Here is a 6,339-nt window from a genome sequence, read left to right on the forward strand (position 1 = left end):
TTATCCTTTCTGCTGACAACCTACTTATAAGGAAAGTAATGACTTTTTTTTTTTTTTAAGCCTTTCTTATTTATTTATTTATTTATGGCTATGTTGGGTCTTCGTTTCTGTGCGAGGGCTTTCTCTACTTGCGGCGAGCTGGGGCCACTCTTCATCGCGGTACGCGGGCCTCTCACTATCGCGGCCTCTCTTGTTGCGGAGCACAGGCTCCAGACGTGCAGGCTCAGTAGTTGTGACGCACGGGCTTAGGTGCTCCGCGGCATGTGGGATCTTCCCAGACTGGGGCACGAACCCGTGTCCCCTGCATTGGAAGGCAGATTCTCAACCACTGCGCCACCAGGGAAGCCCTGAGGTCCCTTGTTTGAGCAGGAGGCAAGAGCGGCCCACGGGTCTCTCTGCTGCACTGGCTGGGGTGGGGGTTTGCTGCAAACACTCAAATTGCTTCTTAATTGGAGTCTCCTGCTTAAGTAGCCGCTTCCTGAGCAGACTGTGCTCCCTGTCTGGAAATCTCAGTCAACACCATCATCTCTAAACTGGTGCGACCTCGCTCTTCTCATCTCATCTCATCTCTCTGCGCTGGGATTTGCTTCCTGGTTTTGCGTGGTGGGTAGGACAGCTGGGTAGGTCATGGGTCGTGCAGGCATCCTTCAGAGAGGGAGCAGCTCTTCTCACCATCACCCCTGCTCCCGGGACTTGAGAGCACTTGGCAACCTCACCACGAGGGGCAGGACCTGAGAACAGGCAGACTGGCCTCAATCCTGGATTTGCCACTAACCCCCGTGTGCTCTTGAGCAAATCTCTGTCCTTCCGTGGCCCTCAGGGGCCACTTAAGGTTTCTCCCAAATTAGGGTTACCAGGTTGAGCAAATAAAAATGCAAGCTGCTCATTTACAGTTGAATTTCAGTAAACAGCAAAGAGTTTTTTTAAGTACATCCATGCAATATGGGACATACTTATACAAAAATTTTTTTGTTGTTTATCTAAAATTCAAATTTAACTAGGCATCTTGTATTTTATCTGAGAACTCTACTCCAGACGAAAAATTCTATTCCATTCCGCTCTCTGGAGGCAGCCTGATGCAGCACTCAGAGCAGAGACTGGGGGTAATACAGGCCTGCGTGTAAAGCCCATATCTGCCACCCATTCCTGTGTGATCTTGGGCAAGTCACTTCACTTCTCTGAGTCTCGGTTTTCTGAATTATAAAATGGACAGGTTAATCCCTGGTTGGTTCTCTCTCAGGACTGATGTCAGCACATAAATTAAAGAACATTAATTAAACCCCCTTTACAGACTATAAAATGTGCTGCAATCTTGAACATTTATTAAGAAGTTACTATTTCAATTAAAAGAAAAAAGAAGCTACTCTATGTAACACACTCTACCAAATATGAGAAACAGAGATATTTGGGAAGATATTTGTGTAAAAAAAGGAAAGCCTGACACTATCTATTTTTCACAGAATCCTTCCATAAAGGGAAATTCCATCATGAATCTGAATTATGACTGCTATGAACTGATAAGGAATTAGACACTTTAGGAAAAAAATAATCTGTGCAGTCTCGGGAAAGAGTCACACCTGGGCTTGATTCCAGAAAGAGTGGGAATAATTCCTTGGACACACTGGGCTTTCAAATTCCCATTTGGGACGGGATCTGACTAATCCAAAGTGATCGAATTAATCAATTTGGGTGGAATCTTTCCCATCTTTCCCTTGGGCCTTGGATGTGCCTCTGCTGTGACGGAAGAGCAGACTAATTCCCACCTTCCAGAAACCTAGACCAATAGGGTGGATGTCAGTGGAATTGCCTGCCCAGCACCCCCTCTTGTTAAAAGGACCCATCTCAGCCACCCAGAGTATGGGAGAAAATATTTGCAAATTACATATTGGTAATGGATTCCTGTCCAGAATATATAAAGAACTCCTATAACCCAATAACAAAAAACCAAACAATGCTATTCAAAAATGGCAAAGGGCTTGAATAGATATTTCTCCAAAGAAGATATGCAGATGGCCAATAAGCACATGAAAAGATGTTCAACATCACTAATCATTAGAAAAATGGAAATCAAAACTACAATGAGATACAATTTCACACTCATTAGGATGGCTATGAAACACACACACAGAGAAAATGACGAGTGTTGGTGAGGATATGGAGACGTTGGAAGCCTTATGTACTGTTTGTTGGTGGGAATGTAAGGTGGTGCAGCCACTGTGGAAAACATTTGGGCAATTCCTCAAAATACTAAACCAGTTCCACTTCTGGGTGTACACCCTAAAGAATTAGAAGCAGGGTCTCAAAGAGATATTTGGACACCCATGTTTCTAGCAGCATTGCTCACCATAGCCAAAAGGTGGAAGCAATCCAAACGTCCAAAGATGGGCTAGTGGATACACAAAATGTGGTCCATCCGCACAACGGAATATTGATCAGTCTTGAAAGGGAAGGAGGGCTTCCCTGGTGGCACAGTGGTTAAGAATCTGCCTGCCGGGCTTCCCTGGTGGCGCAGCGGTTGAGAGTCCACCTGCCGATGCAGCGGACATGGGTTCGTGCCCCGGTCCGGGAGGATCCCACATGCTGCGGAGCGGCTGGGCCCGTGAGCCATGGCCGCTGAGCCTGCGCGTCCAGAGTCTGTGCTCTGCGGCGGGAGAGGCCACAACAGTGAGAGGCCCGCGTACCGCAAAAAAAAAAAAAAAAAAAAGAATCTGCCTGCTAACGCAGGGGACACGGGTTCGATCCCTGGTCTGGGAAGATCCCACATGCCGCAGAGCAACTAAGCCCGTGCGCCACAACTACTGAGCCTGTGCTCTAGAGCCCACGAGCCACAACTACTGAAGCCCGCATGCCTACAGCCCGTGCTCTGCAACAAGAGAAGCCACCACAATGAGAAGCCCGTGCACCGCGATGAAGAGTAGCCCCCGCTCGCTGCAACTAGAGAAAGCCCACGTGCAGCAATGAAGACACAATGCAGCCAAAAATAAATATATAAATATATTTTTAAAAAAGGGAAGGAGATTCTGACTCATGCTACAACGTGGATGAACCTTGAAGTCATTGTACGAAGTGAAATAAACCAGACATGAGAGGACAAATACCGTAAGATCCCACCTATATGAGGTCCCGAGAGCACTAAAATTCATAGAGACAGAAGATAGAATGGTGGTTACCAGGGGCTGGGGGGAGGGAGAATGAAGAATTATTATTTAACGGGTACAGGGTGTTAGGTTGGCGTGATGAGAAACTTCTGGAGCTAGTAGTATGTTGCACAACAATGTAAATATTCATAATACCACTGAATTGTATACTTCAAAATGGTTAAAATGGTTAAGTTGTGTTATGTGTATTTTACCACAATAAAAAAATGAGGGGTAAGGAAGTGGCCTTTATGAAAAAAGGGCTCATCTCTCCTATTTGGGGAACCAGTCCTCCCCACTCCTCCCCCGTCCAATGGGCTCTCCAGGGGTGGGCATTTAATTCATGTGATCAAGGACATGTGACTTGAGCTGGACCAATGAAAACCCTTCCTGAGATTGTTCCTGGAACTCTGGGAAAAGGCAGCTTCTCCCCTGAGGCTGCTAAGTTAATGGAAGAAGAATCTACATCAGGAGCGCTGGGGACCATCTTTGGGGCAACTCGGGAGAGGCTGGCTGAGAGGGAAGCCAATGCATCCTCATCGGGCAGCAAAGCGGGGCAGCTGCAGGGACGAGGCCCAGAGGGTTTGAGCCGGGCCCAGAGCCAGGTCAGTGCGACCAGCTCCCCTAAGCTCCCTTTGTGCCAGTGTGAGCTGGATTTTCTGTCTCTGCCACGCACAGACACACGGCCCCAGTCTGCTAAGATGCACGGAGAGAGGCTTCACATGATGACGAAATCCACCCAGTGGCTCAGCGAGGTGTTTCTGGTAGGCTCGTGTGGGGTTCCTATACGTCAAGCGCCCACTGCGCTGATGTCTCACGTGGTGGCACCTTCTCCCTGTGTTTGGGATCCAGCAGCCACGATCTCTGGGCATCCTGAGCAGGGCTTCTGGGGGTGGGCCATCTCCCAGGCCCCCCCACCCCCCAAGCTCACCCCTCATGGCGGCACTCAAGGCTCCCCGTGACTTGGCGCCCCCAGCTCTCTAGCCCGGAACACCCCACCCACTTGACACTGCGGCCACACTCTCTAATCCCCAGGAAGCAGGCTCTGCTTCCCAGCCTCAGCCTCTTCCTCTGCCGGACATGCCTTTCTGCTCTGTTCACCCCCATCTTTCACAGGTGGAATATCGACAGGAGCAAAGCAAAGCGCTGCCCCTCAGAGACATGTCCCCGATTTCCATCCACTTAACTGGCACGTACTTCACTCTGACAGCCTGCCAGAGCCCTCAGTTTGAACCAGGAGCAAAGAGTATTCTGTGATGTTTTGGGCAACAGGGCTCCAGCCTGAGCCTGTGCTGAGCTTGCTCTGGGGTTAAGCCATCCAGGCATATCTGATGAGCCAACGGGACTGAGGAGGGGTCACTAAGTGGCCATTTTCAAGCCCTGAGGCTACACACGGGCCATCTCTGACTTTCAGTTTCCACATCTATAAAGGGTGGATGGAAAGTAATACTATCCACCTCATAGAGCTATTGTGAGGTTAAATGACACACTGCATCCAGGACCACTACACCCCATGTTACCATTTACACTCAGGAGCTATATCATAGGCACACTGAACTTAGAACAAATCCAACCTGAGAGAGACAGCTCTTTTAACCCCTAAGCCTTCTGTGGTTCCCACCCCATTCAAATTAGACCTTGGTCTCCACTGTCCCAAGGCAAGCCAGGCCAAATTGAAAAGAGAAAAAAGTTAATTATGAGCTTTGGAACTTCCCAAAGCCTTAACTTCTGTTAATTTCAGGTGTTTTAGGGAATTTTCAAGCGTAAGTTGACTATAACGCATTTGAGTCTTGTATGCGGGCTCTAGAACCTGGTGTCCACAGAAAGCCCTTTATCTTCCTTGTCTCCTCCTCCAAACCAGTGGATCTAGGGCCCTGGGGGCTGACTTAATCCAAGGGGCCCCGTCCTGCAGGCTAACACCAGGCAGAGAGAGGACGAACTGGCAAGTCCCGTCTGCAGCCTTGTTGCTGTAGTCGCTGCCTCAGGATTCGCTCTGAAACGTCAGCACAGTGGAATCTCGCTTTCTGCCTTGCTGGTTCTCTCCTGGCCCAGATACCTGAGCAGCTCTGTAAGGATGAGTCCGCGTGTGGCGTCAAGGACAGGGAGAGAGCACAGGCATCACTTTTGCCGGTTGTGATGGGCGCTGTGATGATGGGTGGTCATTTACCTGGTGCCGCAGGTGTCCAACTACAGGAACTTAGGGTGCGGGTTCTGTTTCGAAGTTGCTTTTTAGAAGTTATATTTCATTTCTTTGTCTAGATGAACTCAAAAAGTCACTTTAGAGTAAATTGTTATTATTTAGAGAAGAATTATAAGTGGCTCCTCTTAGCTTACCTCAGTCTACTTAACTAAGTTATTGACTTAGTTTATCCAAAAAAGCAAGTGTGGAGGGGCACCCAAGACCTTGGGAGGAGGAGATTATAATGGGCTCCACTAGCTATCAAAGCTGGTGGCTGGGGAAAAGTTAAGAAATTTTGCATTGGGACCAAATTACCTCTTGGGCATAAAGTAAGCGAGATCCCAGCCCATTCTCTTTTGAGATTCCACTATAGTAAACCTGTCTGACAGACTGGGGTGTTCCTGAATGAAGACACCTTGCAAGAACGGACATGTGGAGCCACCCACGGAGAAATCACCACTGGGGCATTCTGACTGGGGCTCCACACCAGGCCTAGTTGTGTAGGGGGAGGGGAGAGTATATTGTACCCAAACTAGGAACTCTGGCATGCTGGGCGTGATTTGGGGACAATGGCTGAATATGAGATTGTGAATGCAAGCCTTAAACAGTGTGGGACAGCACCGTGCCAGAACAGTGAGAACGCTGGCCCACGGCCAGGCTGCACAGGACAGGTGCTCCACAGAAACAGCGTGCGGCAGTACGGAAGTAATCCCAACCAAATCGCGCCCTGCTAGGGGCTGGATCCAGCTCTCTTTCAAGAGTTCCTTTGAATTGCTGGACTGATTCCTCAAAGTTTTCCAAAAATTCAGGAAGATAAACAACTTACCTAGTATGTGCACACTCAAATCTGTTTTAATTTGAAAAATTAGATGTGGACTTTATTTGTACCCCCAAGCTGCTAAATAAAGCACAAGTTACCCTTAATTTTGTTGTTAAATTGTCTTTTCAACGAGCTTCCCTCGCTTTAGGCACAGTCATTCCTGAGGTTTCTTTTCTGCTTCTCTTGTTTGCTCCTAGGTCTGC

This window comes from Pseudorca crassidens, chromosome 10, assembly GCF_039906515.1.
Source record: "Pseudorca crassidens isolate mPseCra1 chromosome 10, mPseCra1.hap1, whole genome shotgun sequence".
Lineage (NCBI taxonomy): Eukaryota > Metazoa > Chordata > Mammalia > Artiodactyla > Delphinidae > Pseudorca > Pseudorca crassidens.